Below are 19,883 nucleotides of genomic sequence, written 5' to 3' on the forward strand. Positions count from 1 at the left end.
GACCAAAATCCCTAAGCAGCAATTAGACACATGCCTAGCTTAATTTTTTTTTAAGATAGTTGTGGAGAGCCAACTGTTGTCCAGGGCAGCTAGAGAATTCTCTTGCTCTTCGAATAGGACCATAAGATCTCTTAAATTTATCACAGAAGGGAAATACTGGTCTAAAGTTGCATTCAGAAAATAAAATTTATAACAGTACAGCAGTCTTTCAGTAGTATAGTGCACACCATAACATGAAGCAGAAGTAGGCCACTTGGCCCATCAAATCTGCTGCACCATTCAACAAAATCGTAGCTGATCTGATAGTCAATGAACTGGCTTTTTTGTCTTTTCTCCATAACCCTTCATTCCCTTACAGATTGAAAATCTGTGTCAGCATTTAATACTTGTTTATTCATTCACGGGATGAGGGAGTCGCTGGTTAGGCAGCATTTATTGCCCATCCCTAATTGCCTAGAGGACAGTTCAGAGTCAACCACATTGCTGTGGGTTTGGAGTCACATGTAGGCCAGACCAGGTAAGGATGGCAGTTTCCTTCCCTAAAGGACATTCATGAACCAGATGGGTTTTTCCTGACAATCGGCAATGGATTCATGGTCATCATTAGATTCTTAATTCCAGATATTTTATTGAATTCGAATTCCACCATCTGCCATGGCGGGATTCGAACCCAGGTCCCCAGAACATTATCTGGGTCTCTGGATTAACAGTCCGGTGATAAAACCACTAGGCCATCGCCTCCCCAATAGCGTTACTGACCCTGCTTCTACAGCCTTCTGAGGTAAAGAATTCTGTAAATTCACTGCCCTGCTAAGAAATTCCTCCTCTATGTCTTAAATGGGCAAACAGATTATGCCATATGGTCCTAGACTCTCCCACAAGGGGAAACAATCTTTCCACATCTATCCTGTCGAGCCCCTTAAGAATTGTGTATGTCACAATAAGGTTGTAGCTCATTCTTTTAATTTTCAAAGAGTACAGCCCTAAACTACTTAATATTTCCTCATAAGAAAATTCCTCCATAGCCAGGACCAACCTCGTTAGCCTTCTATAGAATCCAATGGCAGGATATCTTTCTTAGGTTAGGGGACCAAAGTTGTTCAGTGTTCCAGGCCTGATAATAACTAGTGCCTTGTATTGTTTGAGCAAGGCTTCCCTATTTTTGTAATCCATTCTCTTTGAAATAAACGCCAACTTTCCATTTGCTTTCCCTATTACCTGCCTATCTTGTATGTTAGCTTTTTGCGATTCAGTTACAAGGACTCCAAAATCCCTCTGTGCTGCAGTTTTCTGCAGTCTTTGACCATTTAAATTAGATTTACCTCTTCTATTCTTCCTATTCAAGAATATTCCATATTTTTCCAAATTATATTCCATCTGCCAAGTTTTTACAACTCACTAACCTATCCTTACCCCTTTGCGGACTCTGTCATCCTCACCATTCGTCTTCTGCCCTGTTTTTGAGACATCTACAAACTTCTGTAAATTCATCAGGCATGGCTTCCACCTTGAAGCCATCTGCATGATTACATTATGCATTTCTAAATGCTCTACTATTACAGCCTCTATAACATACCCTAATATTCGTCATTGAGAAAATGTTAAGCCAACTGACCAATAGGTACTTTTTTTTTGTATCTACTTCCACTTTTGAAGTATAATGTAACATCAAGGGTTTTTCTAGAATCCAAGAATTTTTGGAAGATAACTACTACTGCAACCATTTCCCTTAGTAGCCTACAATGCAACCAATTAGGTTTAAAAGACTTTGGATCGTTAGTCCCATTAATTTCTCTAGAGCTTTTTCTCAAGTGATTGCTGTTCCATTTATTTCATCCCCACATTTTGTCCCATGATTTGGTATTTTTGGAATGTCATTAGTAACCTCTACCACGATGGCTAATGCGTAGTATTTATTCAGCTTCTCCATTTCCCAGTTTCCCATTTTTAATTTGACAGTCTATGTTCACTTCCACCTCTTGCTTCCTTTTCATGTTTAAAGAAGCACTTATTGACATTTTTATATTACTTGCTAGTTTACACTCAGTTTATTTTCTGTCTCGTTTCATTTGGTCATTTTTTTTGGATTTTAAAAGTTTCCCAATCATCCAGTTTACCACTAATCTTTGCCACACTATCATTTTTCTATTCATTTGATGCTATCTTTAATGTCCTCAGTTTGCCATGGTTGCCTTATCCCCTCCTTAGTATCCTTCTTCTTCACTGGGATATATATTTGCTGAAAGTCAGAAACTATTTTCTTAAATGTCTGCCATTGTTCAATCACCATTTTTTCCATTAAACATATTTCCTAATCTACCCCTGCTAACTCTCTCCTTGTTCCTTGGTAATTACGCTTATCTAAGTCTAACACAGTTGCTTCCAAACAAATTTTCTCTCAAATTAAATGCTAAATTCCACTATGTTATGGTGGCTGTTTCCTAGGGAATCATCTCCTCTGACTTTATTTATCAAACCTGTCATATGACCAGATCCAAAGTAGCCCGATCGCTGTTTGGATCCACAACATCCCAAATGCACTCCGTCTTCTTCCCTGTAACTACTTTTCAATGTGATTTTCCCAATCAACAAGATAATTAAATCACCCATGATTAATATACTTTTTTTCCCAATACCATCATTGTGTCCTGAAGTGTTCTCTTCATACAGTATTGCTGCTGTTAGGGGACCTGGAGATGTATCCCACCAGTGTTTTGTTTTGTTTTACATCTGCGGATACAGATTTTCCATATTTGATCAAAGATCATTTTGTGTATCACATTTATCCCATCTTGGATTAACAAAGCTACCCCACTACCCTTCCCTTCCCACTTGTCCTTTTGAAAAGTCATATAACATTGAATAATTATTCCTGGTTTTGTTCTCCTTGTAAGCATGTCTCTATAATGGCTATACTATACACAGTGATCTCCATTAAGTCATGAATTCACTTATTGTATTTTGAGTACTATATGCTTTAAGAGACAGAATTGTTGCTTCTTCACCACTTTTTCTTCCGTTGACTCCATTTGGTTATTTTTTTGAATGTCTGTACACTGTCTCTTCCTACCCCATCCTCAGTTTCATTACCCTAACAACTATCCTGCAATGTTGTCATATCCTTTTCCTTTTTGACAGTACGTAATCCCTCTCCAGTATGTTTCCCCCTCTATTTTTAGTTTAAATTCCTCCCTATGGTGTAAGTTATGAGATGCCAGAACATTAGAACTTGCATGTGCCAGCCTAGATTAGACATTACAGTCTTTGGATTTTGGCTTGTCTTCACATCCTTCTGACTCCGATGCAAGACACGGAGGAAAGGCTGGTAAACTAAACTAAACTAAATCTTTCCACAGTGAAGGAAAAGTTTGCTCGTGTCCTTTGCAGAAATATCCTGGAGGTTGTACTACATAAATTACAGATTTTGTCATCAGTTAAGAATAGAGTCCTAAGATTACTGCAGGTAGAAAGTATTGGTTGTAACAAGGAATCTAGGCAAGTATTTGAAAAAAAAAGTGCTGAGGAGGTTCATGAGATATAAATTTGAATTTAAGATTTACAGCAGGAGTTAGCTAGTCTCACAAATGACGGTTTACAGAAGTTTACAAATGGTTTACACTTGTATTAACAGCAATTAACTTTTGGACTACGTTTCTTTCTCAGCTCAGTTCTACTCCTCAAACTGCAACTAAGGCTGGAATTTTCCAATCTGGATCACGATCTCTATTTTTGACAGATCAGACTAAAGGTCACTGAAAATGGCCTTTTGCGGAATTTATTTTTAGACAAGGTTTTCAGCCAGGAGCTTTCCCAGCTAAAGCGGCATCTACAAACCCAAGGGTCCACGAAGGAAGCAATGGAAATGACTGATGCTAAAACCACGCTCTCTTTTTCAGAAGTATACACTGTATTTTGTGGTTCAAAGATCCGTAAGCCACTTTAGCAGCTAAACGTGCAGATTAAGTCAGGGCCTGTAGACACCATCTGGATGAGGTAGCACAGGGAGCTGGGGGCTGTTGGGTCTGGAAGGGATCAGGGTTGGGGGAGGGTGAAGATCGGGGAAGAGTTAGTTTTGGTTAAAGTACCTGTGGATCAGAAGACTTGGACTCATTCGTGAAGTTCAGGGTAAGGGTTTCAGTTTTATTGTTAACTAGGAGTTAGAGCAGATTTTAATTTCTCTAACTTTCAACTAGGTGAGTCAGAAATCTCTGAAGTGTTTTGACTCTAGCTCAGAGTTGGGGACTGTTCTTAGATGGTTCTAGATGCTGGGTAATTGTCCGTTGGCTGTTTCAATTTCCCAGGCAATTCCCACAGAGTCAGTTACATTGGAATTTCCACATGATCCCAATATGTAACTCCAGTCTATGCTGCTGTAACAACTATCTTCTAGTCTGAAGATCTGGGCCTGAAATTCAATATGGCAGATATTTTTCTTTTGTTAACAAACAGGACTGCAGCAAAACTCATTCCAAATACTTGGTTTTGTTTGCAGATTAACACAGACTTCTCATATATGCAGGGGGCATTTGGGGTAAAAAGGATATTCCACCTCAATTCTGGGCTACATACGTATCTGTTGATAACCTTATCAGTAGGAAATCAAAGGCAATTTCTTTATTTATTTTGCCCATGGCAGATGTCAACCGCTGGTGCATCAGAACCACATTTAGGTCACCTCCCACTGACATATGGTCAGAAAATCAATTTGCAGACTCTTGCTGGAGGTTGGGGCAGGTATTTGTTGTCCTCTGAGAGGAGTTTAGGTATACCCCCAGCCTCTACTGCAAATAGGATGCTTTGAAAATTAATGTGTATGGCTAAATATTCAGGGAATTGAGATCAAGATCCTAGCTTAGGCCCTCATTTTAACGCACACGTTCAGTGCTTGAAGATTGTCACCAGTGATGACCAGGTACTTCTCTGCTGGCTGTACAGAAATTCCCAAGGAGACTTAGGGAACAGAAACATTCAGAACGTTCCACCTCAGCCTTTCTATCTCACCCTATATTAGGCTGTTTTTCTTTTTCCTTGATTCCACCCCAAAGCTGTATTCTTAGATGCAAGGCCAGGACCCAGCATATTGGCTCCCAGGAATTCAAATGCATTTTCTCAGCAAACTAAACAAAACCTCTGTTTGAACCAAGTCAAGCACTCAACATTAGTCAAGTGGTAAAGCCTTACCAAACCAACGGGGTCGAGTCAGCAAAGTCTGAAAAGCATATTTAACCTCACACTAGAAAAGGCATCTTGCATTTTAACAGTCACTTCTTTTCAGTTATTTCATCAGTTCTCGAGAGTAACAATGCAACTGATTCATTTTGATTTAGGCACAAAATGTATTCTAACGGGGCACGTCGTAATCTCTTTTCTCTGTATTGCTTTTGAAACTTTATGAATGAATGAGCACCCTGAAAGCTATTTAATTTGAACAGCTTGTGCTAAATTTAGCCAGCCAATTTTGCCCCTGAAATGAATAATAATATAATTATGCTAATTTGAAACGACACTTTGTTTTAAACCAGCTGTCAAAAAATGGGCAGTTTCATTGCAAGGACCTGGACATCCATCATATTAAGGTGGTCATGCAGCTCTACAGTGTATCATCATATATACTCTGGCACAAAACACAATTTACAATTGAATCAAAAATAAAGGTGACTGGAAACAATGTCTTTAAAGAATAACGCTTAATGCAATACACCTCTTCCACAGCATCCAAAATTGCATTGCAGAGATGTAACTACATGCCTAATTCAACATAGATCACAGAAGATATTATAAAATATGAGCTGCACAATGATTCAGTCACTAAAGATACCACCTTAGTACAGCACTGACTCTGACAAATCCAGTTCACTTCTTAGTTTTTGCAAGTTAGTTCTTTTCAGCTAAAACAGCAGGAAAGTTACTGTGAATAACCTTCCTAGTAGACTAGGGAGAGTTTACAATAAAGGTCAACCAAATTTCCCATGAACTCTTCCTGAAATACACAGAAGTGTAGATTTTACATTAAAGTTCTCCCATCCCATAATGGAACAGTTTGCAAATACACAAAGCCAACTTTTGGCTGTGGTAACAGAGGGCATTTCACATCCATGGGATTGTATCCGAACTCAACTGGAAATAGCATCAAGGTTAAAACAAAATCTAACTCATTTTTAACGGACTCATAATCTAGAAAAAAAAGGGACGTGGTAGAAACATTTAAGATTTTTCCATAATTCACTGCTATAGCAGTGTTGAAGAAAGAAGTGTCTTGGCTGCTGAGCACCAATTTGAAGCACTAAATTTTACCAGCTCCACTTCATGTGCCCTTCATGTTAGGCACATCAAAATTAAAAGTTGCCACTGTCCTTGAATTGCAGAGGGGAATATTTATCCAATATCAGATCATATATATTGCAAATTAGATAGTACTCGTATATACAGGGACACTGAGCAATGAATATGCTAATATGATGATACACAGATATTTAAGATTAACCTTTTGGTGAATTCAGGCCATGAAATTTCACTTGTGAACAATTTTTAAGTTTTTACAACTAAATGATGGACTGGCATTTGACTATTTTTATTCCCGCAAGTACATATTTAGTGAAAGTGGCAGCGCTTACCATTGCCTGGAGTTTACATGCAGCCAGATATCAACAAAACACTAACAAATGTCAGAATTCAAAGAAAGAAACAAGCATTATTGGACAGGAAGCCACTACGTTCAGTAATGCTGTTGTATGTTTCCTGTATGAACTCCAGGGAGTTTAGACATCCAGATAAAAGTACGAGCATCAACTTCCTACAGGCCATCAAAACAAGGGAAAGAATGCCACTTATTGTAATATTACCAATGTATCAGATAGCTACATTTATAATTAAAACACATTCAACAAGCTTCAGCACTTACCCATGAAAAAATCATCCCAGATCAATGTCATAGCACTTTGATGGGAACTAGATAAATAATCTTGCTCAGCACTGTGCTCTGTTTTATAAGCTAACAAGAAATCTTTAAAAAACAACTTATTGATTAGTTGCAAGAGAGATGCACAGGGGCTCACATTTCAATTTTAGTCTTCTGTTCTTAATTTATTTTCTTGTGTGAAAATAAGTCACCATCACAGAACTAAAGGGTTTATATCTGGAATTTTTCAGAGAGGTTAAAAATGGTCCCTTCCCTTTTTCGATTAAAAAAATATCAGAGCATGTATATTCTTGTAGGTATTCTTTTGGCAAATTAACCTACCAGAATCAAGGACTGGATGTGCTGAGTAAGGATGACTTGCAAATGATCTAAAAATGGTGGGCAAGTCCAATTTCCAGAGTTCCTGACCCCATTCCTAGATTTTCCAATTTTCACCAGTCTACGAAGTCACAAGCTCTCATACCCTTGATGCTGGACAAGGCCAGTTCCATTGCAGCATTAGACATGGTCCACCCTTCCTCAATTTTTTGTGGAATCCGGCCAGATTTAAACAGTCATAGGTCTCAGCACCTCAGAAGTTCAGTAACCCCTGGTCTGTGTGGGGGAACCTCCTGAAAGGTAAGTTCAAAAGGTCTTCCTCATGCTTTCTCCCACTCCCCATGCCAGATGGTGACTCTTCAACCACTAACATGCCAACTATGTTTCACCACCCACCTACTTACTCATGGCCCCTCATGCTCCACTACAGTACTTCCACGACCATTCATCCACACGCAGTATCAAAGAAAAATCTGTATTGTGGTGGTTGGGTGTGTACAATAAAACATACAAACAGTCATTCATTGATAATTTGCCATTATGTTCAAAAGAAACTTTTAACTATAACCCAGGAGTGTCAATTATTCAAAGACATTGAGGTTTCAATAGCTGAATTTGCAAGAGCACTAAACTTTGTGTAAATAACATTTTGAAATTGATAGTAGATATCAGAGAGCCCAGAGCTGTCAATCAAGCAGGGGCTCCGTGTTTCCAAGAGGCCAATGAATTTTTGGGCTCTCAACCAGGCTCATATGTATTCTTGGCCCTGTCCACCACCTTGAATGGGAATTGTCAGTAAAAGAAAAAAGCATCAATGCACTAGTCTAGAAGCATGCATCATCAGAACCTATCAAGGAAAGATGAACAAGGAAAGATGAACAAGGAAAGATGAACAAGGAAAGATGAACAAGGAAAGATGAACAAGGAAAGATGAACAAGGAAAGATGAACAAGGAAAGATGGGAATGGGGTCCTTACAAGGATGCAAATTACGAGGAATTGTTGTTTAGATAGCAGTAGGAATGTATGGGTTTGCAGTGAACATTATTAGATAGCTCTCTCCAGAAATGGAGACAGAAAAATTGAGGAAGGGAAGGGAACATGTTTGGAAGTAAAGTCACCAAAATGTTTTGTTCACAGTTTGAGTAGAAGGCAGTACTAACAAATGTATCAATATGCCAGAAAGGGAGGTGCGGGAAGGTACCAGAATAAGACCGAAATAATGGATGCTCTGCATATGCCATAAAACAGCTGCTACTGGCACATGTACAGGTATTTTATTTGGAAGAAGCGAGTGGAATTGAAGGAGTTGTTACTCAGAGTAGGGACAAGCGGAGTCAAGTAAAGGAGGATGGTAGTAGATGAGGTCTGGTTGGGCTTATGCTCAAGGAAGAAGCAGAGACTGTCCTTGTGGGGTTACAGGCATTGACGGATTAGGTATCAATACTGAAGAGGTGATGGTTAGTACCAAGAGATTGGAAAACTGTTGAAATGACATAAGGCATCAGAAGAGTTGTGGAGGAACAGTCTGTACAAGTGGAGAAATAAATGGAGTCAAGATAGGAAGAAATAGCAGGGCAGAAACAGGCTAAAACAATGGGTTGACTAAGACAGTCTTGATTATAGATCTTGGGCAAGGGGTAGACATGAGCCATATAGGAATTAGGAGCTATGACATTGGAGGTAGTGGAAGAAAGATCACTAGAAGTTATGAGCTCCATGACTCTACTGAAAGCAATGGCTTGATATTCAGTTGTGGGGTCATGGCTCAGGAAAGGATAAGCAGAAGTGCAGAGTTGGTATTTTGCCTCTGCAAAATGTAGAGGTCAAGTACCAGCTATCAATACTGCTGTCCTGGTCAGTGAGTTGGATGGCAATGTATTTCAAAATCCTTTCATATTCACCCTGTCACAAACCTTTTCATTTGTTCTTCAAACCCTTTCTTCAGGGTTTGGGGCAGAATGGTGACTCAGTGGTTACTGCCTCACAGCACCAGGGACCCAGGTTTGATTCCATTCTCAAACAACTGTCTGTGTGGAGTGAGCACATTCTCCCCATGTCTGTGGGGTTTCCTCCCACAGTCCAAAGATGGACTGGTAGATTGGCCATGTTAAATTGCCCATAGTGTCCAGGGAAATGCAGACTAGGTGGATTAGCCATGGGAAATGTAGGGTTATAGGGACAGGGTACAGGGGTGGGTCTAGTGGGATGCTCTTTGGAGGGTCGGTGTGGACATGATAGGCTGAATGGCCTGTTTTCATACTGTAAGGGATTCTATGATCCTATGAGCTGCTCTGAAGAAGGGTCACTGAACACAAAAATGTTAACTCTGATTTTCTCTCCAGAGATGCTGCCAGGTCTGCAAAGCTTTTCCTTCAATTTCCAGTGTCCACAGTTCTTTTGGTGTTTTGTTTAGAGTATGACAAAAGTTTAAGTCTACACATTATTACATGCAGCGAAATCTATTCGTACAAAATTTCATTTCCAATCCCTACTTTTCTGCCCCCTTCTAAATACGTTGATTGATCAAATGGTAGAGTTTCAAGTAATCCTTCTCCTCAAATATTGTAATCTTCTAAAATAGGCTGCCAGATTTGAAAATGCAATCAGATATGTTCACCGTTAAATACAAAATGAATAAATAAATAACACTTCAGTTTTAACTGGTGAATGCTGTCAGTGTCAAATGTCAAGACCACAACTTAATTCTGCTCTCACTTAAACGTGCAATGCTGCAAATCAGAGGAACAATTGTATTTGAAAAGTAAGAGGATACTTTGAATGGGTGGAGGTAAGTAGATCATAAGCCACAACAAAAACATTAGGGGATGAAATTGGAAAAATATACAACCATTACAATTCAGCACAAACAAGTAAAAACCAGGACTTATAGAAATTACAGAAAAGAACTTTCAAGAGGCTTCAACTGATGCATGGAAATTAATGGGAAGTAAAATGTTGCGCATTTAGGCAAAACAAGACCTTTCTGACGCAAGCAATCTAATACAGTTGATGGTTTCAGACTTCAGACACAAAATTGCATTAAGCAAATTGAAACAAGTCATTTCACAATATAATTTCTCCACTGAATGATGGAGATAACATTACAGTTTTAAAAGATGTTTAAAATATTTACATAGGGGAAAAATATCACTTTGCAATCTGCTCACAGTATTTAGTTAACCATACAATATCCCGTTTGGTTTTGCAGTGACAGCAAATGCGTGAAATTGCCAAATAATGTCAATTAGTTTTGCTTATCTTAAAAATATAGGCTGCCAGATTTGAAAATGCAATCAGATATGTTCACCGTTAAATACAAAATGAATAAATAAATAACACTTCAGTTTTAACTGGTAGTGAATGATGTAGCAATTATTTTTCATTATCATTAAGCAGAATTGAAGTGCATACCTCTAAAGGAGATCTGTCACGTTTTCTAATTTGAGAAATCAATCGTACCCTGAAAAATAAATAATTTCAGTCAATCACAAGTCAAAATTATAATTCAACATCATACATGGAGCTGTTTTTCAAAATAATGTTCTAACTGATCTTTCTAATTCAAAAAGTAGTCACTTCAAAATAGTCTTACAGGCTGATGCACTGAATTGCATAATTTCTATTCTTAAATGACTATATGATGATCCTACCGTGGTCTGATTCAGGCCCTTCACACACAAAAAAGAAAACCCAATTGACTCTGTTGGATCAGAAGCTACTGTCATTGAAAACTGCTCTTGCAGTAGAGTTGATAGTTCTGCAACCTCAGAAAAATCCAAGTCCGGTGGATAGTGAAAGGAATCAGCAGTTAGACAGCTATGGTAATTTGAAAGCATGCTGCTGCATTCTCATCTGTTTAAGGGCATGTTGGGAGTTAGCAACATATCCTCCCCAACGAGGATTTTAATTGCCACCAGTGAAGCATATCCCTTGGATCCAAGCCGCAATCCTTTGCAATGTCATGCCAGGAAACCAAGAAATAACAAGCTCAGCAAATTCAGGCTGACAAAGGCCCAACTGTCCTATAGATCTCAATAGATGATTTTTCAAAAATAAACTTTGTACACTTTTATTAGAAGTATTATAATGTGAAGACTCAGACAAAAATAATCATATCTTCGACTGGCGTTTAGGAAGTAGTCAATTACTTGATGACTTGCTATGCAGAAATTGCAAACAGCTGAGCAGCTACTTGGCTACATATCTGGCACATTACTAAGAAATGACAAATGGATGGTTTTGATTAAACATTAAATATGGCAGTGGTCAATGAAGCTTTTCTACCCAGCAAAGTAGGTAATGAATTTTCAGACGTTTCAGATTTAGAACATTTTTATTTAAAATAAATAGATTGATCTATAGAATTGAAATAAACATCTCTACTATTTATGCATCTATACTCTAAATTCCCAGCAATAGGAACTTTTCAGGTCCAGCGGACAGGTGGAGAGGGGGTGTGTTGGGAAAGTCTGTTGAGCAGGAGGTGTGGTCAGTCCCAGCAGGGGCGGTAAAGGAAGGGTCAAGTCCTAAGGGCAGAGGTGTAATTGCAGACATATGCTAAATTGATCCAGTTTAATAATCATGAGGTAGTCAAGATTTTTAAATTATCTAACTTTTCCTGAATAACTGCTTAATTAACTGTCGTGGAGCCTCTGATGTAAGTGGATACTCTGAGGCTTCTAGGCACAGGGAAATTGCCCATCGGACTCTTCAATTCCCAGAGTCTATTACGTCAGGGATTCCCAGGATCTCATGCGCAACCCCTATCTTTATATTGGAAACAATTAAATGTTCATCAGAAAATTCCCAAGTCTATACTTCTCCCCATTGAATTCATTTTACTGATTGGAAAGATCAATTTGAAATGAGAAGAGCAGCTAGTTCTATCCTGCAGCACTTGGAAACTGAGTGTTAAGAACGTACGCTATTTGAAATTACAACATGATATGGATTTTTGTACTGTAATATAACAGTGCCAGAATATTTGAGCACAGCACTCATTCTTTTGTCACTGATTAGCTATTTTGATACTGTCTGCGAAAGAACAAATGGTGTCCTGAATGTGCATTATTTACGCACATTCAGAAATATTACATCACTCCCAAGAACAATTTTCTGACTTTTCCCATAATCTTGTTAGGGTAGCACCTTAAAATAATGTATTAAAACTTGGTAAAAGAAATAAGCTGAACTATGCCAAATGCACTTTTTGGCACACAAAAATGTATAAGCAGATGTAATTTTTGCCCTTGAAGTCTGCTCCATCAATTGATAAATCCTGATTGTGGTAGTAACTGCACTTTCTTGTCTGTCTCTCATAATTCTCAACTCCTTGTCAATCAAAAATTCATCGAACTTAGGCTCTGAACATATTCAAAGACCTCTCTTGGGTGAAGAGAATTTCACAGATCAATCATCCTCAGAATAAAATTCTTCTTACCTCAGTCTGAAATGGGAAACGCCTAATTTTCAAACAGTGAACCCCTGGCACTACAGCCACCCATAAGGTGTACTGCTACACTGTCAAGTCCCCTTAGGATCTTGTACGCTTCAAAAAGATTACTTCTTCCTTTTCGAGATATCAATGGATTTAATTCAAATTCGCTGAACTTTTCCCCGTAAAATAACCTGTCATCCTTGAAAGCGCTCCGGGCAACATTCTCTGAACTGGTCCTAATAGATGAATGACCTTAAGTAAAGAGGCCAACACTGCACACCGTTCTTCAGATTCAGTCTCATATGGGCCCAACAGCAATTAACACTCCCTTTTGTTTTAAAATATTCCCTAAACAAAAATCCTTTTCCTAATCACTTGCTGTATTTGTACACTAATAGCTGCAATTCATGTACCAGAACATCCAGATCCCTCTCTACAGTACGGTTTTGCTCTTCTCATCCATTCAATTAACACTGTTCTATTCTTCCTGCCAAACTGGACAATTTCACATTTCACACATTATACTCTGCCAAATTCTCAAGTATTCATAACATTTTTTCCTTTGTTGACTCTTCATGCCTATTCACAACTTATTTTCCTATCTTTGTGTTAGCAACAAATTTAGCTACCACATTATTTGCCCTTTCATCCAATGTATTGTTACAATTGTAAATAGTTGAGGCCCCAAACATAGGCCCTGTAATGCATCTACATGTAGTGACCTACTATGTGGCACTCCGTAGAATACCTTCTGGAAATTTCAGGTTCCCTTATCCAATGTGCTTATTACTTCAAGATAACTAATAAATTAGTCAAGGTTGATCTCCCTTTCATAAAACTATGTTGATGCTGCCTGATCCCATTATCTTCTAAATGTCCTGTTATTTCCATAATAAAATTTTCCAGCAGTTTCTCTCTTACAGATAGGCTAACTGGCCTATAGGTTCCAGCTTCCCGTATCCCACCTTTCCCAAAAAGAAGTGCTGCATTAGTGATTTTCCAATCCACTGAGACCAGAAGACCATGACCAATGCACCTGCCTTCTTCACTACCACTCTGTTTTAAGGCCCTCGGATGTAACTCACCATGTCTGCGTCTTGTAAAAATCTTCCCAATGCGTTTTTCTTAGTGAGTATTTTAAGTACCCTTTCCCTTTAACTTGTGTACACACTCATACAGTCTGTTCCTGCCACATTCTGGTTATCATTAGCTCTCGTGCTAGCTTGTTCTACTGCTTTATCCCCTCTCTTTAATTTACCTCATCTCTCCCCACATGATACCTCACTCCCAGTATTGTAGTTCATTGACCTCTCTGCCAATTCAGCTGAAGACTGTCCTAATAGTCCAGCTTTCACTTTCTCCAGTGCTGGTGCAAATGCCCCATGAAATAGAATCCATTTCTTCCACATGATTCTTTGAGACATACATAAACAAATCTTTTTTTGCCCTACGCCAATTTGCTCGTGGACAGGTGGCAATCAAAAAATTATTACTTCTAATATTTTATTTTCTTAATTTAACCATTAGTTCCACATAATCTGCAACCAGAGTCTCCTTCCTAGTCTGTATCATTGGTACCCATGTAGGATACCAATGACAAAAGGATCCTTTCCATCACACTACAAGTTCTTTGCCAGTCCCAAGCAAGCGTCTCCAACGTTAGCTCCAGGAGGGCAACACAGCCTCCGAACTCTCATCGCAACTGCAAAGCACTGTGTCTGTCCCCTGACCAAACAGTCACCTACATGTGCATTTACTGCCCTCACTTGAATAGCTCCCTGTACCATGATCTGCTCATCCATTCTGCTGCCTGTGGGATTATCACAAACCAAAAACTACTGACATTATGTTAATTATGACCAAATAAGATTTGTGAATTTCAATCTATATTGGATGAATCTATATCCGATTAATCTTTATGACAGGGAGATAGCTGTCCAAAGGCTGCTTGAAAAGTCTTACTAATTCACAATATGGCAGGAGAAAGAGGGCTAAATTGACTTACTGCCCTTGCATAACAGGATGGATCAGAAGCTGAACATCTGAGTTGGTCAGCATGTGGTTAGTTCATATACTTTGTGTAAACAGTAAAGCCAGAAGCAGCCTCAAATATGAGGCTGTGTCACCCAGACATAACATCTTCCTGACAAAGTGTTCCAACAAAGATTGGTTAAAATCTTGTGGGAGGCCAGACTGGCCCTCTGCTTTTGCTTAACAACTACTTGTTCACTGCCTGTCAATGAACTAAAATGTTTTGCCCGCTCTTTACCAGCGAGACAAAATTGCCCAAAATCTGGCACCAAGGGTCTATCCCCTTTCCCTGCTTTCTTGAGTTGGTGGCCGATTTGACATACAGCTCAGCTTTAAATTACACATTTAGGTGGTTTGCCAAAAATATTGACATCCATCTTTTTTCAGCTGCATCACAAAACCCTCAAACATCTCTGACATCAAGGATTAGCTTCTTTTAAGTCTCCATTATTTGACTACTCCAGAATGCCACTACCCAAAGCTTAGGCTTTTACTGTGTCGACTGCCTCTATCACCCTCAAGATTACTGTCTCCCAGTCTTCCTTCATTAAGTCTTGTGTTTTCTCATCTCACTCTGCCCCTGAAAACTTGTATCGGCAATGGAGTACCATCCACCAGAACTCCAGTATTCTTTCCTTCCTTTCTACTTCAACCAGCAGACCGTTCCTTCAGCACTCCCTTAAATTCTGAAATAGATTTCTCAAAGCATTCTGCATTGCTGTATCCAACCCCAATTTTCAAAATCTTCGTCAGAGTGTATTCCTGCAACCACACATTTTTGATCACCTCCCTGATCTTCTTTTCAAACTCCCACTCAAGTGTTTTGATCTACCATATTTTTGGTATGAATGGTAAACTCAAATCATAAAATTTGCCTGCTGTTGACAGTTCTATACTTAATTCAGTCATTTTTTCCCCTTCCTAAAACATCATTGACCACAATGATTATGAAAAAAAAGACCAAAAGCTGAATGACTCACGAACTGACGACAAACTGTCAAACATTCGTTCCAAATTAGTAAAATTTGCATCATATGGACCAAGCCAAATCATGTTTCAAGTCAGCATTTAATTGGCATAAAATTAGGGCTTAAATGTATCATCGAAACATTCACCTTCCATTTACCTATCCTCTTTACCATCATCCCATCTGCATTAATGACAATTTCAACCTACATATTTGTTAAAAGAAAGTCAACTAAATGGAATTTAAGTGTGCTAATATAATGTTCAAAGGGTATAATTACATATTGTAAATATATTTATTGAGGCTCCTTGGGGAGTGTTCCGGTGTTGTTGGTTGAATAAGCGATTAGCAGTGAAAGAAACTCCCGGATCCTGGTGGGAGGCCTTTGTATATGAATTATGAAGTTATAATTAGCACCTATACCCCATATACACTGGTTATGAAGGACTGGATATAATTATCTCAGTTACTTGTTTTATGTAACCACTTACATATCTTTTCCCCTTCTCAGCAGCAACTGCTTTACACATGTATCTTCAGTGAAAGTTGCCATTGTCTGGTAAGGCCTATAGGGGGAGCTCTCTCAATTAACAGACACAAATGGTTGCTGTTTAAGCAAGAGTCATCACACCTCTAGGGGAGGGGAGAGGTTCAGAAGGAGCATCTTTTATGGTGACTTCAGCCAGTGCAGGAATTGAACCTAAGCTCTTTGCATCAATCTACATTGCAAACCAACCATCCAGCCAACTGAGCTAAACCAACGCCCCTTAAGCGTAAAATGCTACAGAACTGCCCCAAATACAAAGTAAGACTGAAAAATTTCTATCCACATAATAAATATTCCCCTCTCAACTTAAAAACCAAATCTCGAATCTTCCAACAGAAAGCCTTATACTATGTACATTGTTCATTCATGAACGCTTTCAATGTTAACAAAAATTCATCAGCTGTGAAGTTCTCTCTCTCAAACTGTTTTTAAAGAAATCACCATGGCTACAGAAATACTTACAAGTTAACCATGAAATGCCTAAACCAAAAATCCAACTCAAAAATAAACTATATTAAAGTATCTATAAATTACACACCCTATATCATACTTTATTAACAAAAGGTAATACCAGAATGTTAATATTTTCATTTTCCAACTTCTGTTAGATGTAAAGAATGAATGCATAAATTTATAAATGCAACAGCTTATATAAAGCCAACATTTCTGGTGCACAACAACAGATTACTATATGGCAAGATGCTACGTTGATTACTTTAATTCCAAGAATTCAGCAGCATTTTGAAACATCTTATGTTGGGCCAAGATCAGCTAAAATACCTTTCCCGGTTAGTCAAAGCTGCCTCAGTGGTATTGTTCTTGGTATGTCGACTTCACTCCCCTTAGGGAGCTCCAGTTCGGTAAATCACCAAGCAACCTTTTAAGTATAGCTTAAAAGATAGCTTTTTAAGTATCTACAAATAAAAACACAGCCATATTCATACTCCTCATAGCACAGGATGGCAACAAAAGATAAAACCTGGTTTCTAAAAACACAGATAGAAAATGCATGAGAGCCGTCTAGCAAGAAATATATATAAACAGGCAGTAAGAGTTTCTAGAAGTATGAAAGGAAGGGGTTAGCTGAAGTAAATTTTGGTTTCTTAGAAGATGAGACTGAGATTTAATAACAGGAAGTAAGGAAAGCAGAGAGCTTTGTCAAATATTTTCTGTCTGCAATGTATAAGGCGAAACATTCCAACAATAGGGGAGGGAACTTTAAACAATCACATAAAAGCAGCAAGCAAATTAGTCAGGCCAGCAAATGACAAGTCCTGTTTGTCTGTACTTAAGGGTCTTAGAGGTAGAAACATCTATGGCGTTGGAAGTCTGAAAATGTAACACAATGTTCAAGTGAGAAAGATGAAAAGCGTAAAGACCAGTTAGCCTAACATCTGCCATTGACAAATTGCTGCAGTTCACTATTGAGCAAATGATAACATATTTAGAAAAAAAATAACATGCACAAGCACAATGGTTTCATGAAAGAAAAATTATACTTGACAAAGTTATTTGAAGACAGAATGAGCAGAGAAATAAAGAGGTACCAGTAGATTATTTGTTTTCCAAAAGGCATTTGATAAGGTGCTATAAAGTTTACTGTGCAAGATAAGAGCTCATGTTGCTGACAGTAATATATTAGCATGGAGAGATGATTGTTTGCTCTAAGTTAGCCAATCTGCACCACTGGATCATTTTAAGGTTGGCAATTTGCAACTAGTTGACTGCCAAAAGGATGAGTGCTAGTGCTTCAGTTATGTACAAATCAGTTGTGAAGAAGGGCCGGCAGTTGGAAACATTAACTCCTTATCTCCACGGATGCTGCCTGACATGCTGAGTATTTTCTGTTTGTATTTCAGATTTATAGCACCAGCAGCATTTTGCTTTTGTATGAGGCCAGTTATGAGACTGGTTTCTTGCTACTGAACCTTTGCTAGTCACTAAGGAAGGTTGATGTAAGCTGTGAGATGAAACAAGCCCAAGTAATGACCCAGCAATATGGCAACAGCATAGCAGTCTGCTCAAGTGAAGTGCAACAGTGCATAACTTCTTGTACAATACAGTATGGAGTTGGAGGAGCTCAGCAGGCCAGGCAGCATCAGAGGAGCAGGAAAGTTGACGTTTCAGGTCAGGACCCTTCTTCAGAAATGGGGAGGGGGGGGTGGGGGGTACTGGGAAATAAATAGAGAGAGGAGGGCTGGGGTTTGGGAAGGTAAGTGGCATAGGTGAATTCAGGTATGGAGTGGTGGGTATTGGTTAGTGGGATGGGTGGGGTGGATAGGTGGGAAAGAAGATGGACAAGTTGTGTCAGGTCAAGGAGGTCAGGGTGACAGGGAGGGTTGGACATAGGATGAGGCGGGGGTTGGGGAGATTTTAAAACTGATGAACTCTATGTTTAGGCCATCGGGCTGTAGGCTCCTGAGGCGGATCACGGGGTGTTGCTTCTCCAATTTGCATGTGGTGCCGTTATGACACTGGAGGAAGCTCAGGATGACATCCAGGAAGTGGGAGGGGGAGTTAAAGCAGTTGGCAATCAGAAGGAGTGGTCGTTTGTCACGTACAGAGCACAGATGCTCGACGAAACGGTCTCGGAGTTTGTGCTTGGGCTCACCGATGTAGAGAAGGCCACATCGGGAGCAACGGATACTGTAGTTGGCAGATGTACAGGTGAACCCGTCTGATATGAAAGGTTTGCTTTGGGCTTTGAATAGAGGTGAGGGGGTCGGTGGGGGGGGGGGGAAGGGGCGGAGCTGTATTCGGCAGTTGTAGCACTTCCTGTGATTGCAGGAAAAGGTGTCAGGTGTAGTGGGGTTAGTGGGGAGTGTGGAGCAGACGGTCCCTATCAAAGGCAGATGGGGTGGGGAGGAAAATATCTCTCTCGTCATGGGGTCGGATTGTAGGTGGCAGAGAACGATACACTGGATGCGGCGTTGGTGGGATGATATACGAGGAGACCAGGGGATTCAGTCTTTATTTTTGTTGGGCGAGGGAGTTTGAGGGAAGTAGTGCGGAAAATGCAAGAGATGCAGTTGAGGGCATTTTTGATCACTGGAGGGGGGAAATTGCAGTCCAGTTTTAAAATCTTCCCACCCCCAGCCTCATCCCATGTCCAACCCTCCCTCTCATCCCCACCTCCTTGACCCAACACAACCTGTCCATCTTCTCTCCTGCCTATCCACCCCACCCATCCCACTGACCATTCTGCACTACTCTGAGCTAACAAGGTGTACAGCTGGATGAACACAGCAGGCCAAGCAGCATCAGAGGACCAGGAAAGCTGACGTTTCGGGTCTAGAGACAACAAGGTGCAGGGCTGGATGAACACAGCAGGCCAAGCAGCATCATAGGAGCAGAGAGGCTGACGTTTCGGGCCTCGACCCTTCATCAGAAAAGGGGGAGGGGAAGGGGGTTTTGAAATAAATAGGGAGAGAGTGGGAGGCGGATAGAAGAGGGATAGAGGAGAGGATAGGTGGAGAGGAAACAAACAGGTCGAAGAGGCGGGGATGGGGCCAGGAAAGGTGAGTGTAGGTAGGGAGTTAGGAAGGGGATAGGTCAGTCCAGGGAGGACGGACAGGTCAAGGGGGCGGGATGAGGTTGGTCGGTAGGAGATGGAGGTGCGGCTTGAGGTGGGAGGAGGGGATAGGTGGGAGGAAGAACAGGTT

At 39.8% G+C, this 19,883-nt stretch overlaps 1 protein-coding gene across 5 annotated transcripts in view; it reads right to left on the reverse strand.

Moving 5' to 3' along the window:
- The window catches only part of LOC109934900 (microtubule-associated protein 2-like), a 240,988-nt gene that overhangs the window by 126,697 nt on the left and 94,408 nt on the right, over positions 1–19,883 (reverse strand). For 4 of the 5 annotated variants that reach the window (XM_048599358.1, XM_048599359.1, XM_048599355.1 and 1 more), the window contains one exon: positions 10,651–10,699. The gene's annotated coding sequence lies outside the window, so the exon portion shown is untranslated. Of the gene's footprint in view, positions 1–10,650; positions 10,700–17,001; positions 17,136–19,883 lie in introns of all 5 variants that reach the window. The other variant, XM_048599357.1, reaches the window with a different exon arrangement.

The sequence above is a fragment of the Rhincodon typus genome, chromosome 7 (assembly GCF_021869965.1).
Source record: "Rhincodon typus isolate 14 chromosome 7, sRhiTyp1.1, whole genome shotgun sequence".
NCBI lineage: Eukaryota > Metazoa > Chordata > Chondrichthyes > Orectolobiformes > Rhincodontidae > Rhincodon > Rhincodon typus.